The sequence below is a fragment of the Pezoporus wallicus genome, unplaced genomic scaffold (assembly GCF_028554395.1).
Source record: "Pezoporus wallicus isolate ANWC-B61680 ecotype Strahan unplaced genomic scaffold, APGP_CSIRO_Pwel_v1 contig_818, whole genome shotgun sequence".
Taxonomy (NCBI): Eukaryota; Metazoa; Chordata; class Aves; order Psittaciformes; family Psittacidae; genus Pezoporus; species Pezoporus wallicus.
Window position 1 is genome coordinate 1601568 of NW_026636248.1, and position 12798 is coordinate 1614365.

The window sequence follows — 12798 nt, forward strand, 5'->3', positions numbered from 1 at the left end:
TAGCAGAGCTATCCAGCTAGATTTCAGATTGCCTCCTTAAATGCTTTCTCTGGGCCAAATCAGAACCTGGAGGGTTCAGGATTTTATTTAATATTATTTTATCAAAAGTGAAGAAAAAGCTGACCATTTCAATATGAACTTTCAAGACAATTGCACTGAAGGATGGAGAATCATAGAGTCAATTAGGTTGGAAATGCTGTATTTCAAAACTGATGTAAAATAAAACTTTATATTTCCTCAGTCTTCTCTACTGATGACTCACTGGGTGGATACAAAGAGACCTTTAACTGAGTATCATTGTTACATTTAACAGACATTGGCTTTAACAGTTTAGTGAGAACCAAAGCCCGATTTATGGCTCTTGCTTGTTACTCATTACTAACATTTTGAGATGCACATAATCTGTAAATTTATTCAGCATTTCATGACATATGGTCCCTATATTCTGTAATCTGGAGAAAAATACCCTTTGTTTTTGCTGAAGCAAACACTGCAGGACCTGGATAAGCATTTTTAGTTGGTTTTGAGTTAACTGGACAATAAATTCTCAAGCTTGCTTTGCAAATTTCTGGGGTGGTTCCTAGCCAGTGGTCTCCCAAAATAGGATATGCAAAAATGCCTCTTGCTGTATCGTGTTCTAGAATATGCACAGCACTTTTCAGTAGCTTTAGCTTTGGGAAATTTAGTCCACATTGCTTGAGGTCATAGGAAGTCCTTTATGCGTGGACCCAAGTTTGTCCTTTTCAGATGTTTTTTAGCCCTTGTTAAATAAATTCCGGTTCCTGAAAATAAGCTTTCTAGATGACTCTAAGTTGTTCCAATATTTGTTACGTCACCTAGAAAGCTTCTAAACTGAATTACATAAATAGGAAATACTGTGCATCCCTCTAGTGTACTGATTTGAAAGAAAATTGAGCATAACTTAGAAAATACTTATTAAGCAATTGATTTTGAACAACTGACCAGCATTTGGAATCCTAAGGAGGAATTATCCTTTCAACTATCAAGCCCTAGATGGTTCAAAAACATTTTCAGAATCAGCAGCCTGCAATACATCACAACAGTGGAGAAGTTCTGTGGCATCCAGAAGCACTCTGAGAGTGTAGGGCTTTGATGTAAGTTCAGAGGTGTTTATGTGTTGACTTCATTGTCTGGGACACTGTAAGTGCAGAATACAAATGCTGTGTGTATATATATATATATATACACACATATACATATATATACAAATACCTAGTGTAGGACAGTACCTTTCATTTTGTGCAAGGCTTTCTGTATATCCATGTATCCAGCAGAAGTCGGTCCAAGCCAGGCTGCCATTTCTGGTTGTGAAAAATACAAAATATATATATATATTAAAAAATGTGGGGTGACCAGGATGTATTGTGTTTTGAAATTCCCTTGCAGCTGGGACTCGTGGTACAGCAAATGCAGTTTCCTTTAAAACATCCATGAACAGATACAATTTTATGTAATAAAGTTATTATTGACTTTTTGTTTCTTAGCCAGATGTTGGAGTAGCAAGGAAACAGATGATGCAGTCCACTACATCAGGTTGCTTTATGATGGTGGTTGGTGTTTGTTGCTGAGGCGGCAGTCACCATCACCATGGGATCACAAAATGCAAACTCTTTCTTCATTTTGTTTGGTTGTAGAGGATGCAAATCCTAGAGAAGTGTGTGGTCGTCAAACTGGAGCGTGAAAAGTCATAGCAGAGTTTCTGTATGCTATCCCTTTGTCTTCTGCAGTCTTTCCTGAAGAAGAAATAGTAGTTCCCTCTTTCTACTCTTTCCAGGCCCAATTTCACTTTTATCAAAAATTTCATAGAAATTAAAAAAAAAACAAGTTGAGCTTTTGAAATTATCTTCAGTCAAAATAATGTAAGAGGCTCAAGCTGAGCCTCTGTTGTTACGAGTTTCGGTGCTGATTATATTTTGCCTGTCGATACAGGACTAGACTAAGACCACATACCTCTGCAAGGAGGTGATCCAGCAGCTATTGTATTCGTGCTACTGTAGGTCATTGCCTCAGTATGCTGCCTTTGAAACGGCTGCCATAAAGAGAAACTTCATCTGAAAACTATTCTGAAATAATTTTCACACGGTAAGAAATTATTCTTCATATATGATGTGATTTCCACGTGCACCTTCCCTGTGCTTTCAAGTTCCCAGGCTAGTTTGTCCTGCAGAATCCAATAAAGAAGTGTAATTTCTCCCTAGGGTCTTTTCTGGTCATGTTTGATATCACTTAACATAATGAGCTTTTTAATCCCACATCATAAAAGGTTCTCTTTGAGGCTGGGTTTTTGTTTTTTTTTTTTTTTTTATTTCTTCAACAAATAGTGTTGCTTACATCCCTTCTAAAGAATGCTCTTAGTTATGTGAAATGTGCACATGTTGTCTGGGCCAACCTCTTATCTACACCAGATTCAAAAAGTCTGGTCCAGTACAGTGGCTTAGACTGCATGTTTTTGTTGTGTTTTGTTTCTTTTAAAAATATGTATGTATGTGTCCTGTTAAAAAACATTACTGCCCCCGTCTAGGAACAATGCAACACTCACATCATTTCCTGAAATAATAGAGTTGGAAGGCAATTATCTACTCACCAAACAGGCTAAAACAACAGTTCCTGATATTCTTCTCAAATATTTCAACTTCCCAGGAATCCGGAAAAAATAATTCCATGAGACGGTGTTATGAATGAAGGTATGACATTCCAGTTTCCTTCACTTGGAGTCAGACATCCAGAGGTAATAAATTACCATGCCCTTGGCACTGCTGAAGGGGTCTGGCTGTGGCAAATTGTTTTTCTTCAGTGCAGGAACAGTGAAGTGCTTTTACATCCTCCTCTGTCTGGTGACAGGCATGGCTTCTTAATGAGCTTTCAACAGCAATCGTATGAATTGCACGTAGAAGAAACAGCAATCTGACAACAAAGTACCTTGAACAAAATTTATTTAGGGATTAGGACAGTATAATAAATACTTGGGGTGGGGGGTTCTCCCTTTTACCTCTGTGAAATGAAGCCAGTGACATGGTCTGAGAGCTGCACTGTAACAGGAAAAAAACAAGTAGTGAAAAAGCATCTTTTCCTCTTGCATCTCAAAGAAATCAATTTTCAACAGCCTTACCCTGGTCCCATTTCTGTCACTCCAATGACTAGCTACATCTGCTGCCCATATTCATTTTATGTTTGGTTTTGGTTGGGTTTTTGCTTGGTTTCCCCCCCATTAGTGCAAAGGAAAGAAGAGTAAATATACTGAAGGGGATTCAGATATTGCTTTTGCGGGTTCTCTGTCAATTCTGGTTTTCAGCTTAGTCATTAATTCATGCTTGAATAGTTCTTGGAAGGGATTGTACATTTGAATTGTATGACAGAGGTTATATAGGCATATAGAAAAGTGAAATGCTGCTCCTGGGAAAAGAGTTGATGCACTTGATCTTTGAAGAACTGACTTGAAGTATTTAATAATCAAGCAGATGGAAGATACTGGTGAAGAAGTGTGTGTCTGGATCCAAAGTGAAGCATTTTGGCAAGGTAGCACCAGGAGCCTTGCTCTATTAAATCTGTAAAGTCATAACAAGAAAACAGCAAATCGGTGTGCATCAAAAATCAAATACTATTAAAACAGAAGCTCTTAATTGAATCTGCTCTGATCCTTGCTTCAGGGTGAAGTTTGAAGAGAACTACAAATGGGAAATACATAAATTGTATTTAATTGATTAAGAAAAGAGTCCTGGTTTAATGAGACGATATGCATATAGTGCAGTTTTTCAAAGAGATTGTGTTCTTTTGTTACTTACTTGAGAGAACTCAACAATCCTGCCAGCTTCAGGGGTAGGTGTAAGCGTATGCCACATGCCAGCAAAGGTTGCAGAGTTCAGCTCTGTACTTAGCATCCTGAAGCAGATTCCGCATTTACAAGGGATCACTTGGCCAGGAAGAACTACACTCAACAGAGAGGTTTGCATGTCTCCACAGTGTGTACTGTTTGTGCCAGGGAAAACAGAAGGACAAAATCCTGCTCCTGTTGAAATGTTCAGCAAAATTCACAGTAACTTCAGTGCAGCTAGAATTTAGGTAGTGGTTTTGGAATCGGGACTCTTCAAGGCCAAAAGCAAGTAGTTCCTTTTTTAGTAATGACCCTGAACTATGGTAAAGAAATGTGATTAACGTAATTGCTATTCTTGTAACACATAACTTTCGTGTCCATACTATTTAGGTCTTTTTCAAATTGAATCTATCATTACAGGTTTGTAGTGTATCTGCTTATCTCTATTTTTATGAAATAGTAGAAACTATAATCCTGTTTGCTGTATCAAGCTTTCATTGGTTCATCACAACTCAACGCTTAGCTTTTTCTAAGCACTTATAATTGCTAGGCATCTCATCAGTAATGAGGTCAGACACCTTTAGCAGGTTTCATGTTCATGGCTAATGACACTTTGTGAACAGCAGACTGGTTAGAACTATCTGTAAAGAGCAGATAGTAAGACTACCAAAGTGTCACAGTGACTTTCATATGAACAAAAAAAAAAAATGAAGTTGAAATTTAGCTTATCATCAAATAGATCTTTCTTTTCCTGCCTGCTAGCCCTGGGTGCATAAACGGGACTATATAAAGGTGAATTTTTTATTTTCATTTTGTTTTCTATATTCTTTCTCGCTTAGTAATTTCCACAGATGTCTTGGTGGAGCCTTTTCAAATGGACTCATAGTTGTGACTGATGTTAGGATTCAAGCCTGCCATAGGACTTGATGCACTGCTTTTCACCAGTAGTGTCCCTTCAGCTTCATTTTGGCTTATTTTTGAGTTGGCAATGTAATCTTAAAGGAATAAAAGGTAATAAATGATTTCTTTTGCTAGAACTGGAACACGTTTAGTGGCCATTAAGCTGGTAACAGATGTTTAACTGAAAGGTCAGATAATTTACAATGTGAAACATTATTTCAGTTGCCACCTTTCATAATTACAAGTATGTTGTTTACCTACCTAATACTCTGAGTGTTTGTGGCCCCCTATGCAATTAAGTGTGCACAAAGGATTATTAACTAAAATAATCTGGGCTGGGAATCAGACCTTCACTCTATTATAGGATCATAAAGAAGAAAGAGAAAGAAAAACTGACTCAGAGTGTCAAGCAAAGCAAACTGAGTCATTATTATGTCTTGCTATTCTGTATTAACTATATTGATATTTTGGTAAGGTAAAGATCAGCTCAGAAGATTCAGGTGTCAGCTTGCTTGAAAACAAAGTGTATTGTAGGGCATATGGTCCAGAAACATTAGGCACACAGTATGAAAAAAAAAAGAAACCATGGATTTTAATAGAGAGGAATTTATTATCTGTTATTTTAATTTCTGCAGAACACAGGATTATCTTAGAGTGCAAATAATTGAGTCACAAAGGCTCAAAATTTATTTTCTGTAAAATTGAAAAGGAAAGAGAAGATCTCAAATCATGCTTTTTTCCAGCAGGTAACTGCTGTGGATCCAGGGGCAGTAGGGTTTGGGCTTTGGGGAGGGGTTGGTTGATTTATTATTTTTTTTTCCTGAATATCTTACTGGAATATTTGTGTTTTGTGATAAGTATAATATCTTGCTCCTGTGATCTGTTTAACTTTGTGTAGGTAGGGAAAAGGGTAAAACCAAAGCTATAGGGGTAGTGGTATTACAAAGATACATAAGGCATTTGTAGTTAGATTCTCTTCCTGTACTTCTTGCTGTTAAATGATATAAACAGCGAAGATAGAAGCTAATACATATTAAGAAAAAAAAAAATCTTTTGCCTACCAAATGTATATTCATTGAATTTTTAGATCAGTGGTTGAGCTGACGTTTAAAGTTATAATTTAAAATTATAATTTAAAAAATGAAAATAAAAATTGACTTTGTGGGGGCTGGTGTGTGTCCGGCGGTGGCCGCATGCTAGGGCAGACTCCCCAATTAGAAGGTTGCGTGCTCCATCTGGTTGGTCAACTGCACTGTTTACGCGTCCTACACTTTACCGCAGTCGAGACTCAAAACAGTAAACACCTCGGAACACCAAAAGTGCCAGAAGCCACCTTATTTTTGTTTTAATTTTCTGTAATTATACCTGCAAGAATTGGAGAGTTCTAGCACTTTGTTTTTCTCACTTTTTTTTTTTTCTCCTTGAGTATGACTTTTATTTTGCATCTCGTAAACCCTTGGCAATGGGTGCAACAGCTGCTTTTGGACTCATAGGTGAAGAGATCCTCTAGGACACGTACATTTCCAGCAATAATCAGTCCTCTCTTTCTCCGTGCAGCGTGCCAGTGGTACAACTGAGCAAGCGGACGTCATGTGTACAGCCTCCTTGCATGATGTGGACTTGCCTTCAAGAGCTGTTTCCCAAGGGGAATTTCTCTCCTCTCATTTCTGTTCAGTGTTTGGCTTCCTAGTGAACAAGGACTCCCTCTGAGCTCTAACATTCCTCTTTTACCTACCTTGTCCTTGACTGTGCTTTTCCTTAACAAGCCTAAATCGGGTTGCACAGTTCTGATTTATTTTCCCCTTCTTTCTTGCTTTCTTTAACGTGAAAAGGTCAGTTTGGTTTACTTTATGGTAGAAGGTCTAAGATTTATAATGGAAAAGATGGATGCAAGTTGGTTTTACAGAGTTTAAGTAAGGTTAAGGAGAGTTCCCCCAAGGTTTGTACTGGTGTTGGTGCTGTCTAATGTTTGATTTGGAGGAAGGCAGAGGCAGTGGGGTGGTAAATCAACACATGACCAAAAAAATCACTCAGTCACATTTAGAAAGGAAGAGAAGGAAATGTAGAATGGCCTAACAAAGAGCAGGCAATCTGACATGATGGTGGAGCTCTGATTGCAGTACAGTGTGATTTAGAGAACAATGTTGACAATTTACACGTACTAGATTTTGAATTACTGAAACCAGAAGGGAAAAAGATACATTCCTGTGAACAACTGAGTGAAAACATTTCTTCATGTTGCAGTGCTGGCTGAAAAATAGATAGGTACATGGGAAAGTAGGTAGTATTAAAAGGACAATACTAAAAATAAAATAATGTAATACCATGGCATATAGTACACGCTCACATAGACTACTAAATACAGTCTGCTTCATTGCAGAAGGGATATGACTGAGATGGGAAAAGGACAGTGAAAACAAAGTTTGGAGAAGTGTATACGTAGGGAGAAAGCTTTAAAAGTCTAACTTGGAGAGTAAAGTCTTTAATATAGTAAAATAGTGTGGACAGAGTAAATCATGTCTATATAATGCAAGAGGAGAGAGAAAAATGGATAAAATCTATTTGACTTTTACAACTGATTAAAGAAATTGTTTTTTCTATAACATGCAATTGATTTGTAGTCCACGCTACAGGTTGCCATTGACCAACTGCTTTGTAGGTGAACTTTCTGGGAAAATTACCCATGCTTCATCGAAGGACTTCATTTAGGAAACTTTCCATTGGCTTTTCTAAGCCAATTTCATGTGACCTTTCCTAATTCTTGAATACTATCCTTTACACAATGCTTTCTAATACAGATGAGGGCATCTTGTCGGACACTTAGCTTTGGGTATGTGTTTTCCATGGATTTTACTTTTTCAAACAGCAAATCTCATGCTATGTGTTTGTGTAACAATTGCTATCTAATTCATAATTGTTTAGGGAACTCTGGGAATGCATAAACAACAACAACAACAACAAAATAATATTTTACCAGAAGTATGCTGCTGTATTCTTTTTTCTTTAAGAATCCCCCCATCTCATACCAGCTTGATGTTTTTCTGGGTAGGTACAAATTCACATGTATTTCACAAAATGCTGAATGAGGAGAACGCATATGGCGGGTCATCTTGCAATTACTTCCACAGTTAAACTTGGCAGTGAATTTTAGGCAGGAAGAAGAACTAAGGCAGTGCTGTCTGTTAGAAATACCTTGTGGGAAGTGGGGTGGCTTTGGATCCTTCATGACTTTGAAAGGTGGTGCAGGATATAACTACATGGTATGTGACTTGGGGAGGACAGAGAGAGTGCTTCTATTAGGAAAACATGAAGAATCCAAAATTTTTCTGTAAGCAACCACATTCACGCCGTTAGAAAAGCTTTCTAGGCCTTTGAAATAAATTTACCTTGCAAAGGTACTGAAAGACAAGGTGGCTGCTGTCTGTGCCAAATTTGTAATATTCTGTTGCTTTTGTATATAAGACTTCACAGTAAATAAGCTTTCTATCTATCTAGCTTTGCTTTATGTGGAATTTCGTAGTCCAGCAGTAAATTTGCCTACAGCAGGCTTTGCTTACACTTTAGAAGAAAAGCTGGAATATATCTATCTTGCTTTATTTTAATGCCACTGGAGTAGCTGGGTGCTTGTGTGGGGACTGGCTGCTGAAGTGCCTCTTGGAGAGCAAGACTGCCTTCTGATCATGAGAGAAGGGGGATATAGCTGTGGACATCTTGCAGATGAGAAAATTGTGAGGCTTTCCCAGTGCTGCTGCAAGAACAAGAAATGTGGTAGTACTGTCCTGAAGGGTGGGATCAAGGAACCTTAGAAGAGCTAGACTTTCTTTCCCACTATAATAGTATTGTTGGCCCAACACTAAGGCCCAATTGAAATGAAATCTTCCCTGGCCAACAGTGAGCTTTGGACAAAGGCTGCTGTTGTAAGGAGAAAATACAAAAACCCTCTAATTTTTAAAACAAGCAAATTGCCTCAAAACCAAACAGAATGCAAAGCAAACTCCACCAACCCCTTCGCCAAAAAGCTGCAACACCCCCTCCCCCAGCCAAGTTCTGTGTTTCTGAATCTGATCACATACTTCTGCTTCAACACAGAAGAAAATTTAATGAGAATTTAATACTTCAGTCATGAGCTTCCCACTAAGCAGCTGGCTTAGGCTCCTTCACAGAAAGAGTGTAAGCAGTAGGTGATAGGAGGTTTTCCAGTTAGCATTGGCATCATTCAGAAAGCAGAGAAGGCATAGAAGTGGAGTAATGGGTATATATTAATAATTAAAAATAACCCACCTTCACCAGTAACAACACAGAAAATACTTTCCATGCTATGTAAGTAATAGATCAACATTTAAGCTGATTAAAATTTGATAAACTACTACCTTCCCCATTTTCTGATAGGAAGGCTGGGGCCCAAGATAAAGCAGTGTCAAGCTGGGGAGGACAAACACCCTAGCATCCAATAAACTTTTTATACATTTATTTTGTTAAGACTGATTCCCATTTCCTTTGTAACTCTTTGTTTATTAATGAGCTGACGCATCCAGAGTCCAGCAGCTTGTTTCCACACCAGAAAGATGGATTTGCACCCCTGCCAAGTGGAGTCAGAGGCAGAGATAACAGCCAGCAACAACAATAGTCTTCCCTGATCCCCTTGCCAAGAACAACTGGCAAAAAGGACTTGGGGAGTAACTTATCACCAGCTCAGGGAGAGGCTGAAGCTCTGGAAGCACAGGGGTTGCTCCTTGTCTGCCACGGATAAACAGCAGGATGCAACCGAGCCAAACTCACCTTGGAGGCTTTACCTGGCAGAGGAGGAGACGGGCACACATCAGTTAACGTAATGCTCTATGATAACCCGCCAGTTATTTTAAGTAGCCTGCAACACAGCAGACTAACGCAGCAGGCATTTTTCAAGTGGCAAACCCACACAGACAAAACCCTGAAGATAATTTGGGCCTGAGGTAAGTATTGTTGATGAGTGCACACTCATCCTTGAATTGGTTAAGCTCCTCTCAGATGACATGCTGTATTCTTAAATGTGAGCAAGTCATCTAATCCTGCGCTGTGGGTGACGTGAAATGGGCTCACAACAGTTGGTACTGGATGTTTCAACCTGCTTCTCTTGAGTCTCATTCTGCAAAATAGTGAGCACCTGGTCACATCGACTCAACTGTGTTGGATTCTCGGGGCTCTTTTGCTTGAGAGTAAAAAGTAGGAACACCTGAGGCAAATTCTTTTACAAAAATTATATCAGTTTCACTTTGTAGCTGCATCATGGTTTTCTCTGAGAGAAGATCCCCCTGCTAGCAAGTCAGATAAATTCAGACTTCACAGGCATGATGACTCTCGGATAGGATAGGTACAGCTCTTATTTGCATGGGTTCTTAGACAAAATGGCTATCTCAAATAGCATTTTGAATCCAAATGAAACCCATGGAAATAAAGTTCTATGTGACACACAACCCATCATGACTTAATATGTGTAATTTAACAAAAAAAAATATGGTTAAGTTTTGCAGTTTAGAGTGAGCAGCAGTGTGAAGTGGTATATTGTAGATTGTCTGCTGTAGCTGGCCTTCATACTGCTAAACCCCATTCAAATTAAGGAGAAGCTGGAGCATGTTAGTTTGTTCTGCATTTCTTTATGTGCCTTACTCAAATTTTCTTCACCTGACTCAGTGTCAGAATCCATCTTTCCAGTCTGGCTTGGTAGAGATTATTTCATGTTATTCTTTCCTCTCCTGTGTCTGTATAGCTACAACACACTGAGATCCTTCCACTTCTTTTTCTGCAGGCCTATCTTCTCTATAACTTAAACTAAATCTCTCATTTAAGCTTTTGTAATGTCATCTGTTGCTCTTCAGCTCTTGCAACGCGCTCTTTGCAAGTGTGATACAGACGCATGCTGTCCCCACCAAAACAGGTGTTCAGTTCAAACTCTGCTTTTGTTTGTTTGATCATGCTACTTCTCACTTCATATCTAAGACCTGCCTTGTATGTAGCGTCATATCCAATTTAGGACTCTGGTTCCATCAATTCAAGGACACAAAGTTGCTGTTCCTTTTTAAACTTTAAATTTCCTGGTATTTTGAATTCTAAAGTTAGGCTTTATTGAACCATTAACATTATTTTTGTTTCACAACAGAAAGGAGTGGGGTAAAAAAGCCCACAAAGTTGGCTTACAATACAACTTTTCAGAACCACTAGACCAAGAGATGAGAAAGTTACTGATTTCCGAGGTTTATCTAAGTTCAGGGTGGCAAAGTAATGATTTCCTCTGCATTGCCAACACCATTACAAAATTTGTACATGCTGTACAAATGCTGTACATGCTTTAATCTTTGTCTATGAGCTGATCTCAACCTCCTGTCTTCTCTCTTCCACTTTGTCCCATCACATATAGACTGGTATTACTAGAGGAAGAGACCACACCTTTCCCATATCTTTTTTTCCTTTTAGCCCATTTTTGCTTGCTTTATAAATAAATAATAGCCAGTGTGGTGCCAGGGAAGCAAAGGAAAAAGCTACAATTAGATCACAAGGCAAAATAAGAAATCAACAAACTGAAAAATACTTTTCTTACAAAATGCAACCACACTCTAGGGAGAAATCAATGCAGGCTGTTCTATGAATGAAATTCATCTCTTGACTGTATCTTTCCTGTTCCTGGTAAAGAGACTGCCATGATGTGCAAGGTCATTTGGGGCACCTAGTGATGGCACCTAGTGCCAACTTGGAAGCCACTAGTAGGCAGGGGCTGCAGGGCCAGGGCTAGAGATGCTACATGGGCTGCCTTAACTCCAGGTAGGGACTGGCAGTGACCCCCACCTTCAGCTACTTGTTGCTGTGGTGCCCTTCCCTTGTGCTGGGTGTTTGGCAGCAAGATTAGTGCCCCAACAGGCTTTACCAGGTGAGGAGCAGAAGCAAAAGGAGTGATGGGACCAGGTGCTGCTCACATCAGCATGGTAAGTGGTGGCTGAGAGCCCCTTTGTGCCCAGCATCAGCCCAGAGTTAACATGTCACCAACATGGCTTTAAAAACCGTTAGTATTCATTGCCCTTAAAGTATTGGGATTTTCAGCCTATAATCTTACCTCCTGTTTCTAAGCATTCAGCTATATAAGTGTTAGCAACTGGTTTGACACTTGATGTAAACTAACTGCTTTTATTTTAATGTTGTGCTATCAAATCAATTTGCCTATTGAGTTTTCACTCTTTCCTTCCCATCTAGTACCTCCTTAAGCCTCCTCTTTGGGTCATCATATTAACCTTGCCTAAGATTCAGTTGTGTTTTTCAGCCAGATTATATAGATATATATATATATTTTTTTTTTTTTTTAACAAGGATTTGAGGAAGCTGGAACACAATTCTCCATCCTGGATGGATGTTGTCTAGTTCTTTAAAGTGTTGTAAATTTCTTGACTTATCAGTAACAACATATAAATAAGGAACAGGAAGAGATTCTACAAGTACATAGCAAATAAAAAACAGACTAGGGAGAATGTAGGCCCCCTCAGGAAGCTCTCGGGAGAACTGGCTACACAGGATTTGGAGAAGGCTGAGGTTCTGAATGACTTCTTTGCCTCGGTCTTCACTGGCAAAGGCTCTGACCAAACCACCCAGGTCTTGGAAGGCAGACACAGGGACTGGGAGAATGAAGACCTTGCGCCCACTGTAGGAGAGGAACTGGTTCGAGACCATCTTAAAAATCTGAACGTGGACAAGTCCATGGGTCCTGATGAAATCCATCCGCGGGTCCTGAAGGAGCTGGAGAATGAAGTTGTGAAGCCGCTGGCCATCATATTTGAGAAATCATGGCAGTCAGGTGAAGTTCCCAATGACTGGAAAAAGGGAAATATAACCCCCATTTTCAAGAAGGGGAAAATGGATGACCTGGGGAATTACAGACCAGTCAGTCTCACCTCTGTGCCTGGCAAAATCTTGGAGCAGATTCTCCTGGAAGGCATGCTAAGGCACATGAAAATCAACACGGTGCTTGGTGACAGCCAGCATGGCTTCACTAAGGGGAAATCCTGCCTGACCAATTTGGTGGCCTTCTATGATGGGGCTACAGA